General features: G+C 46.6%; 1 protein-coding gene across 1 annotated transcript in view; it reads left to right on the top strand.

The window, feature by feature from the left end:
- Positions 1-7,408: 7,408 nt before the first annotated feature.
- Positions 7,409-11,092, top strand: part of spop (speckle type BTB/POZ protein) — a 51,416-nt gene continuing 47,732 nt past the window's right edge. Inside the window, exon 1 of the mRNA XM_080524114.1 lies at positions 7,409-7,526. The gene's annotated coding sequence lies outside the window, so the exon portion shown is untranslated. The remainder of the gene's footprint in view (positions 7,527-11,092) is intronic.

Raw genomic sequence — 11,092 nt, 5'->3', positions numbered from 1 at the left:
ACTTAAAAAACCCAAAAAACAAGTCCCCATGAATGAGGGTTAGGCGGTTGCTGAACTTCAGCCGGAAGGTGATTGACCCATCTTTGGGGCAGCCGTCGAGGCAGAATCCCCTTTGAACATGCTCACTTTTCATAGGGAAGGATTTTCAACTGCAAGTGTCCCTCTCCTGTCTGTGTGTCTGTCCCTCTCCTGTGTGTCTGTCGCTCTTCTGTGTGTGTCTGTCCCTCTCTCTCCTTTGTGTCTGTGTCTGTCCCTCTCTCCCTGTCGGTCCCTCTGTCCCTCCATCCCTCTCCTCTCTTCTTCTCTGTGTGTGTGTGTGTGTGTGTGTGTGTGTGTCTCTCTCTCCTCTCCTTGTCTGTCCCTCCCTCCCTCTTTTCTCTTCGTGTGTGTTTGTGTGTGTGTAGGACTGCACCTAATGATACATTTTTTCTTAAGAGCTTGTTCAATTAAAGTAAAAGGAATATAGTGAAGCCATCTGGGGTGTGCATGGGGTTCCTTTTGTAGAATCTTCACACCGCATTGCCTCATCCTGAAATAGAGACACATAACGCACATTACAATAATGATAATAGTGGCATATGTTAAAATTAGTAACATTTCCACCACACTGCTCTATTATGATATCATTTAAAAAAATAAAATAATAGACCCTTTTTGGCAGATGCCTGATCAGAAGAATACTGGACCTCAACTCATACATGGCCGTTAAATGGCCGCAAATATAAAACGGCCGAATAACAATGTTAGATGACGCATGCATCGTGTAACGTCACATTACAGAAATTGCAGAAATCTCTTTTAAGAGAAAGAGAAGAAACATTAAGAAAATCTATTTGAAGTGACTACTACTTGCCTAACAGAAACACGCTATGCGTGATGATAATCCTAATGCTTGGTGGGTGTGGGGACGAAAAGTAAACAGGACTTACAGTGCTGCTGTCTTGCTGCCGTCTTCACAAAGCACTCCGGGATGCTTTCGCTTCAAGTGTCCGTGCATAGCAGTTGTACTGCTGTGATAAGCCATTTCCAATTTGCAGAGCTTAGAGAGCACCACGTTGTTGGGTCTTTGTCTAAAATACATGGTCCTTACTTTAGTCCAGGTGATGGTGTTTGGGGCCTGGCGCGCCCTCGTCCTCGCCCCTGAGTCCGTTCACATTTCTCAGCCCTCGGCTGATCAAAGGCCCTTTGAGGGTCCTGGGTGGCCGTGCGTTGATAGTGATCTGATGACTGTGTGTGCGTGTGTCGTTTTAAAGGGGCTTCTTCCCTGTGTGATCAAACTCTCTGACAGCCCGAGCCAGCCCCATCAGCTCCCATTAGACCCAGCCAGCGCCGCCTGCTCGCTGGTGTTTTTTTTTTATCCTTTAATGTTGCACCTTCCCCACCAGCAGAATCAATTATCAGTGATTACGTTAGTGCCAAGGTCTTTAGCACCTCTACCTGTGGAAGGATGTAGACAGGTCTAAGTTTAACCTTCGCCATTCCTCCCCGGCTCCCATTCTGAGGTGGCAGTGTGAGGTATGGAGAGAAAGTTGATGACGCTTAAGTAAAAAAAACAACAACAACAACAACAAAAACATCAGAAAATGTTATCTTAGTGAAGGTGTCAGAGCAAAGACGGCAAGCTTTTAGGCCTGGTGAATCGGGGCCGACATTGCTAATTTAGTGGGGGCTAAGACATGTTTTGTTATTCCTCCTCTAAGCATGTAACACTTGTGTGTAGGGTTGGGTACCGAAAATCGGTACCGGTAGGTACCGGTTACTTTACATTCGGTATGTACCCGTACCGAATCGCAAAGGAGATTTCGGTGCCTCATTTCGGTACTTTTCTATCTCGCGACGTCACATCGCCTGTTAAATTTCCACTCAGTGAAAGCAGCGAGTACGGAAGGATAACGAGAAGGTTGCTAATAGCAACTTCCGCTAGCGGGTTGGCGTAACGCGACGCTCGACTTATGGGTGCGTTCCAAAAACTCGTTCTGGAATTCTGATCACCACTCGTGGAATGCCTTCTGTCCAATCAAATGACTTGCTCCCCTTATGACGTCGGGCCCAGTGTGCGCTGAGACGCTCTCAGAGCGAGTTTACGAACGCAAGCCTTTGATTGGACAGTGCACTCCAGGATTCGACGCGTCTGTTGATGACGTTGTGCGGATGTGTGGCTGCGTCTCTGCGAGGAGGACAACATGATCGGGGATCTCTTGATATTCGGGTACTGTCCTTATCCTACTACTGTGTCTGAAAAATGAATCGTCATGTATCATGGACCAGAGAGGGGGAGGGGAGTAGTAGTAGCTGAGCGGCAACAGAGTTTGGATTTTGACGAGGTGGAGGGCTCCAGTTCATCAGAGTTATATTTCCTCTCGGTCTTCTTGGTTCCGGGGGCTATGCAGGCCTCTTCACTAGATCCCTTTTCTAAGAATAATCTGATGTCCTTGAGGGGCTGCCGAACAAGTGTGTACTCGTATTGGACATCAGTACCAACGATAGGCATCCCCAGCTTAATGGAGTCCCCAAGGCTCAGGAGTTTTATTTTCATTTATTTTAATTTGAGTGTATATTTAACTAATATATATTGTGCCTCAGCAATAAAAAAGTGAAAAGCTGTTTAATGTTGTCGACCGTGTTATTATTATATATATATATGTCATTTAAAAAAATCAAAAGTACCGAATTAAGTACCGTTTTGGTACCGGTACCGTTTTTAAAGTATCGGTTAGGTACCGGTACCGGATAAAACCCAAACGGTACCCAACCCTACTTGTGTGAGGGATGTCGGAGAAGCTTGGATATGTAAGATCTGAACTGTCAAGATCAGCCCCCCCCTCCCTCCCCCCCGCAGTTTCTCCCTGGAGTAGATGGCTGGCCTTGGTGGTGGCACAGATGTAGAGTGTAGAGGATTATAGGCGGCCACAGCGACACACAGAGCAGTAAGGCGGCTCGTTAAAACCCCCCTCTCGGCTGCAAGGTCACGTCCCTGCCTCTCCTTTCCCTCCATCCCAGCATATGAATACATATCCACCCTCCTCCACACACACACACACACACACACACACACACACACACACACACACACACACACACACACACACAGTTTTCTGTTTTCTTTAAATCCCTCTTTTCCCCCAGAATTGGAAATGTACTTTGGTTCAACACTGTCAGTGACACACACACACACCAGACACTCAGCTATGTCTTTTGCCTGCAGCAGTTTGACAAGTGAATAAACATCAGCTGCTTCTTGACACCCTCCCCCGACCGCAACTGCATAATGCCCTGCTCCACCCCCCATCTTTATCTGCCCCCCACTTTGTCCTCTCCGAAACACACCAGTCTGCTTGCAAGTGACGATAAACCCATATCTAATGTATGGTTAACCTGGCCCCCAGCCCCCACTGATATGTTATGAAGGTTACCACTATGGAAGTAGACACACACACACACACACACACACACCCAGCCGTCCGCCTACTGTAGCTGGGGCTATGTCTTTAGAGGACACCTTATCCAGCCTAAAGTGTTGTTACTTATATCCACTTTCAGTGGATTTGGGCATGATGAGCTGGAAGCAGAGTGTTGGGGGCTCGGCGGTGTCCTTTTTTAACCTCTGTGTTGTGCTGCCTGTCCTCTAGATATCTACTCCCCCCACCCCCTGGTCCCCCACCCCCTGGCCCCCCCTCCCCGACCCCCCCCCCCCCCCCCCCCCCCGATGTGTTGTCTGGTGTGCAGTGGTAAGGAGAGATAGTAATCTGCTGTAGCCTTGGCTCTCGTACTCTGGTCTGGTTGAACAAGATTGATGGCCCTCCTTCTGGAATGGTAAGAGATTGAGGGAGGGAGGGAGGGAACGTGATGGTGGAAAAGGGGAGAGAAATGGAATGAGAAAAGGCAAAACGCAATGGAACGAGAAAGAAAAAAGGTAGAGAGGTTAGTGGATGAAGAGCGGAAGGGTGTTTATCAAATGGTCTGCAAGAGAGGGGTGTGTTTGTGTGTCCGTATGTCCATGTGTGTCCGTGTCTGTGTGTCTGTGTCCGTGTGATACCATTCCCCATTCCGTTTGATGAATATTAATGAGCCTGTCCTCCGATTTCTACCTCCACCAGCCTCCCCTGGTCGGAGTGCCACTGGTCGTTTGTTTTGTCGAAAAACGTTCTCTGTAGGTGAACCGTAGCTATCTCTTTCATTATGTGTGCATTCTTACAAGAGAGTACGCCTTTGTCAGACAAGATATGTCATTGATTGTGTGTGTGTGGGGCTATGAACATTCATGTGTGTGTGTGTATATGAAAAGACCCTTGAGTGTGACGGCATTACTACGCTGCCTGTGTGTAGGCAGCAGACAGGGTTGACTGGCCATGGATGACAGTTGTGCTCTTAATTGTGACAGTTATTCTCTCTTAGTGGCTCTTTTTAAGTGTAGTCAAGCACTTGATGTGACCCCCTAGCGAGCTGCCTCTTTCCAAGTATGCCTCTTTTTAAGAAGAAAAAAGGGGGGGGGTTTATCAGCAGTGGTGAGAAGAGGGAGAGGAACGGGCCTTTCTTCCTCTCTCCCTTTTCTCCTTCCTTTCTTTCTTCTTGGCGTATTAAGCCTGACGTGTCTTCTTATGTCTCTCCCCATTTCTCCCTGTCCCTTTCCGCCCTCTGTTTAATTTGTCTTCAATCCTGTCTTGTGTCATTTTTTTTTTTAATCCTGCCTTTTCCTTTGCCTTTTGTTTGGGCTGCTGCTACCCTTCTCTCTCTCTCTCTCTCTCTCTCTCTCTCTCTCTCTCTCTCTCTCTCTCTCTCTCTGTCTCTCGTTCTTTCATCAGCCTGAAGTACATCGACCCATCTTTCATCCTGCCTTCCTTCATCCGCTCATGTCCCATTCTTTCGTTCTCTTTGCTTTCTTTGGTTTCCATTTTCTTCTTTCTTTTTCTTTTTCTTTTATTCTAGCACTTTAGTCGACCCCCCTCTCCTCCCCATCATCCCCTGTCTCTCAACTTCATCCTGTTTCCTTCCCCTCCTCACTGTGTACGGCCATATGCTCTCTCATATGGAAGCAGGGATCGGGGATTCAGTGGATTTAGGGGGGCGGTATCTCTCTGTGAGGCTTGTCTGGATGTTTGACATAGGGTGTCTGTCTGTGTTGTCATCTCGCCCTCCTCTGTTCAAATGAGTTGGAACTCACTGGTGGAGAGATGAGCCAGAACAGGGACGGCTGGCGGCGGGGCATGGGTGCAGGAGGGGCAGGGAAGGCTGGGGGGGGGAAAGCAAGGGCTGGGGAGCCAGGGGGACGGGAGGACTGGACGGACAGGGAGATCTGGGAGGCCAGAGGGCCAGGCCCCACCATTTACCCAACCTGATTATAGGACCACAGACTCCAGGTCAGCCCTCATTTCCTCCCATCAGAATACATTACCACACCACTGACCAATGGCTGCCTATCTTTCTGCCAGGCAAAGAGAGTTCAGGTCTCTGGTCAGAGAAGTAGAGAGGACCACGAGGCCTCATGGCCCCAACTGATTTAAAGAGTTGCTGCTGTTAGTCTGTTAGTGTTGGGGGGGGGGGGGGGGGGGGGGCATAGCTCTGCCAACAGCAGAAGAACAGAGACACCCCCTCTCCACCGCTCATGTTGATATGGGCACGTACACTCTTTCTCTTATTAAAGCACATTGTCAAGTGCCTCATTCAATCCCCATTTTGCCTGTTAAAAGTGTGCATCGAACCAGGAGGCATTAAACAGATTTTGTAAGCGCGACGTATTGATTTGACTCATGTCTCTGTTGTAGTGAAGTTTTGAATACACATGTGCTTGTTCAATCAATATCCACACTCACATATTCATTTCAGGTGGGGTATTGATCAACCCTCTCCCCTTCGCGCGCGCACACACACACACACACACACACACACACACACCTCAAAGATTGACAATCTCTGAGAGCAGCAGGCTCCTTCACATTCCTCGTGAGTATTTTACCTCTGTATTTTGCATCTGATTGACATTTCCGTGTTATGTGTAAACCTGAGGGTCTTAAGATGTTTTCATTCATTCATTCAGTCCCTCTCTCCTCTCTTTGCAGTGGTGGCCCGTGGGGCAAAGGCATGGTAGTCTGAAGAGAGGGGGAAACAGGCATCTTCATTCAGTACAAGTCACAAAGCAATTTCTAGTCAGAATGGTATTTCAGTTTAGCTTAGCCTTCTTCATGTCCTCAAGATAAGAATGTAGCCTAGACTTTGTTTTCTAATGAATAAACTCATAAACAACTCCCATCAGCTCTAGAGTATTTGTCGGGTACACTAGTGAGTGTACAGCCGATTATTTTCAGACCACTCTTGACAAAGTGTTTGATAATTCTGCTGTGTCGCGTCTCACCTCTCATCAGACACCTCGGTAGATGAGCCCCATTGCGCTGTGGGGGTGAGAAGAGACATGGTTCTTTAGGCCTGTTTATTATGGTAGAAGCGAGGTGGGGGCGAATAATATGAGGATTTTCTTATGAGACAGAGCTAACAGACAGGCACAGACATAGGGCTGGGCGATAAGAATAAGCAATAATTATCCTATCGAATTATGTTTTGATCCGATTAAGACATAATGGCTGTTATCGCAATATTTTTGTTTTGCGTCCATTAAAATCGGATAAAGATCAGAAGAAAACACTGGCAGGACGTGTGGAAAGAAAGAAAGAGATATTTATTTTCTACCTGTGCTGAGAGCGAGCATCCATCACACACACATACTGTACACACGGCAGTGGAGAAGAAGGGACCTTTTCCCTGGTTGCTGTTTTGTTGGTAACGAAGATACCTTCCAGTTTGTCATCCAGACTGTTCAACGTTTCGCCAAAACATTTATAAATGTTGCCAGTTTAGTCTACTATTGATTTGAACCAACTATTAGCTCCACTGCTGACTTTTATTGAATGGTTTGACAGAATTCGTTTCTCAATAACTTGCTTGATTCGATCACTTCATTCGTTTACAGTCAGCACATATTATTTTAATATGCCAATGATTTCTCAAAAATGAATTTACTGCAGACTTCATTGTATCGTTGCAGCACTTCATTGTGTCATTAAGCCTTGTGCCAACTACACAGCCTGTCTTTCTCAGAGGTCTTAGGCCTATTGACAATTTTCTAGAAGGGTCTCTTTTTTAATCGTCATTTAATCAATTCATGCATTCAGAATAACAGATATATATACCTCAGTTAATGCCTACTGCCTATCATGCATATTTTTGGTTGTCTGTTATTGCCTTCACGCACACGTGAGTACTCTCATAAACACCCAGGTACCTCAAGAATGTATTAAAAGCCTGGGGATTTATTCATGTGAACACACGCGCACGCGCGTTCGGCCTCTATACTAATGTATTGTTATTGCATTTTCCCTCTCACAGCCTAACAGGAAGCCCAGATAAACAGTTGACACGTGCACAGAGAGACAGACAGACAGAGGGCCACGCTCACAGACTGACGGACAGAGGGTCCAGCTGGCCCAGCGATGGCAGCTGCAAGCAGCACAGATGTTTGAGGGACTTTGATCTGGGTGAGTACCAAATGGGGTGAAGATCTCGGGGGGGACGTCGGTGCGTACCAACATTGGGAAACAGGGGTGGGAATAGGGAGGAACTGGTGTCGTGAGTGAGGAGGAAGAGACTGAGGCCTGGTCCACTTGAGCGACCTGTACCTCAGCAGAGCGTGGCGGAGCTGCTGCGGCTCTCACGCTCGCGGCTTCCGTACTGGCAGCGTTTCTGCTGCGGCTCTGACTGCGGAGCTGCTCCTTGCCAGTCCAATTTGTACATTTGAGTTTGCCTTTAATAACGGCCATTAATAATATAATGTTTCATTTCACTTCATTAAAAATTGTTCTGGGTTCAGTCTCTGCTGTCATCCATCAATGAGCAATTTGAAAAGTGAAATGCTTCTAAGCAGAAAGCCGTCAGCCTCTTTCAGAATAAGAGTGCCTAAGAGAGGAAGAGTGAGAGACTTTGGTAGACGTGTCTGGAGTTGTCATAGAACGTTTACACAGTTCTTATTTATTTGTATTCATATTTGTTTAAACTGCAATGTCCACACTTCTTTTTAACTTATTAACAACAAGTAGCGGAAGAACATATTTACAGATATAGACGTTGAAACTGTAGTTTATGATGCTGGTATGATGTCAATATGACTATCAACAGATCATTTTCACGTGCGTGGCACAAGGAAAAAATAGATGACAGTCTGAATCTCTAGATGACGTGTCTCGGCAGCCAGCGTGAGACACCCTTGAGACGTGCATGTCACGCGCGCTGTACGGCTGCTCTAACCCATTAACATGGGTGCCGAAATGAAACGCACACACGCTGCTGAGGTGCAGGTCAACGGTGTGGAGCGGGTGGTGGTGGGGGTGGTGGTGGTGGTGAGTGGGGGGTGAGAAAGATTGGACCAGGAATAACAGAATTGGAAGAGAGCATTTATGGGAGGAAGAGGAAATTGAGTGGTGGATGTGACAGAAACCAGAATGTGTGTACTGGGTGGGTAGGTGATATACCTAGGTGATGCCATGTGGGATTCTACTGTCGCTGACAAGTCTGAAGTATAACACAATTCCTCTAAAAGGACGTGGAAAAATGAAAAAAAAGATTAGGGTGTTAGAATGGGAGATGAGGTGGATGTATACTTTATGGCAAGTGACAAAACTGTCGATTAGTCAGAGAAATGTGAAATGTACGGTAATAGGAAGTCTTATACTGCAAGTAGCAACTTGTTCAAGATCAATCTAATTAGTCTCAAACTAGTCTAGGAACACCACTAGAACAAAAGGTGGACAAAATCAATCTCTTGTAACAAAGGGTGCCAACGCCCACTCAAAATATTCATATAATCAGTTTCCTTCTAGATAAGAGGTGTGTTTGTGTTTGTGTGTGCGAGTGTGTGTGTGTGCGTGCGCGTGCACGTGCGCGTGTGTGTCTGTCTGTGTCTGTGCGTTTTAAGAAAGAGGGGAATAAGACGGTATGCGAGTGTATTACTGTGTCTGTCGGTGTATTAGTGAGAGAGACTGTGTGTGATTAGTGGCCTACGCTGACCCTGTAGTGAGAGCCCCTATGCTGTGATCAGTGACATTACTCTTTATAGAGACAGAGTAAGGGGTGTGTGGGGGGGGGTCATTAAAGGACCTGTCACTGGATCCCTCTCATCCTAACCCTCCCTCCTCCCCCTCTGTCAGTGGCTCTGTCTCAGGCCTGTCCCCCTTGTCCCCTCCCTCACGCTCCGCCGCTCCAGGTAATTGACGCCACTTCAGATCAGTCAGAGGCCCTGCCTCGCCACGCCTGAGTGGGCCGGCGCCGCTCACCTGACCTGTCACTCACCCCCCCGCCGCCTGCCCGGGCCAAAGCCGGCTACCAACGCTTTGCTGCCTCCATTCACAGCACAGGGGTGACCCGGGAGAACCCAGCGGACCCCGCCCAGCTCAGTGGACCGGCCCAGTTAGGCTGTGAAACTTATGGTGATCTGGTGATGTCAGTGAGGCAACGAAGTGAGAGTGAAAGTCTATAGAGAAGCTTCTCGTGGACTTAATGCAAGCAGTTTTTGTTGATGCTGGTATGATTTTTTGAAACATTTCTTCAGTTCATTTTGTAGGTCTTCTTTAATCATTCGGGCGTACGTTGCTATTACTTTATCTTTAAGCTTTGCACTGTTCACTTTGTCTCTTCAGAGACACTGTGACATTCCGTTTCTTAAATAGGTCTACTCACTGCAGCATTCATTTGGGTGAGATTTGAGTTACTTTGCATACAATTTACAGGCAAGCTGTTTATATTCTCTTTTTAGCAGACGTTACTTGGTAACTGTTCTGTATGTGGTGTTCTTTATATGCTAATTAAGTCTGCAATTCATTATGGACGTTGTGGGCAAAGCCAAGCACTCCCTGAGACTTTTTTTTACGCAAAGTAAGACATTCTAATCTTATTCAGAAATCATCAAAACTAAGATGGGATATTATAATAAAAGAAAAACGAAAAAAACCTACTGATTCTTCTAACCAGTTTGTCATGCATGTCTTAATCCCAACACCACATGTTTTTGTTTTATCTCCCCCCAAAAATAAAAGTACATATTAGTATTTTAAACATAAACACTCTACCGATGAGAGTGTGTGCCGTCACTGAAACTACCTACAAATGACCTACAGGAAGAGCCGCTGGACTTCCCTGATGATCCCCTGGCGTGGCAGCCTGACAACCAGGGTCGCTTACCTTTCATTAGAAACTTGCAAGAAAATACATGTATGTTTGAGCAACAAGCACAGACTCAGAGAGAGTTCTAAGTACAGGGGGGAACATTGTTACCTCTGTCCGGTCTTGCCTCAAGCTGGACAAGGTAAGTAGCCTATGCTCGTGTTCTTGACACGGAACTTAAAGGAAGAGGCCTAATAATAGACTGAATTTTCTGCATGATTATTTGCATGACAACTGACCGTTACCCAAAAATCCATGACTGTCACAGCCCTAATTTACACATTCAGTGTTTCCTCTATATGCATTTATTCGTGGCGGGCCGCCACCAAAGAATTTCCTCCGCCACCAAATGATTCAGACAGTCCACTTTGATTCAGGCTGCGCAGAAAGGCAGCGAGTTATTATGACCGGTGAACAGAAAAAAAGCAGATTGAAGCTAGATTTAGGCCGCTTCCAGACCAACATTTCGTTACGATTTAGCGGTAGTTATTTACAATGTTACAATGTTGCAATTAACCTCGTCGTTTGTGTTCGCACTGCAATCGAGACTCTCAACAGGCGCGCGCGCTTTCAAAACAGTTTTGTGATTGGTCCGAATTTCGCGGGACATTTGGATTTCAGGAAATCCCTCTCCTCTCTCTCTCTTAGCCCGTCGCCGGTGCCTTTAATCCCGTATCCTAATCGAAAACGCAACATCATCAGCGACGACTGTGGGTTATTTACTGCTGTTTTACTGCTGTTCTCTGGTTCATGTTCTTATACCAGTGCTCAGTATAGAGTATTTTAAATGAACATTCGTAATGTATGTCTCTGATGTTCATGGTCAATTAAATGCGGTGGTAGCTGACGTCGGCACGTTGCGCCGTTCTGAGCGGCAGCAGGTCTCGCT

This window comes from Nansenia antarctica (assembly GCF_963989245.1).
Source record: "Nansenia antarctica genome assembly, chromosome: 2".
NCBI lineage: Eukaryota > Metazoa > Chordata > Actinopteri > Argentiniformes > Microstomatidae > Nansenia > Nansenia antarctica.
Note: the sequence above shows the minus strand (reverse complement) of the source record. Positions and strands in the feature narration are given on the sequence as shown.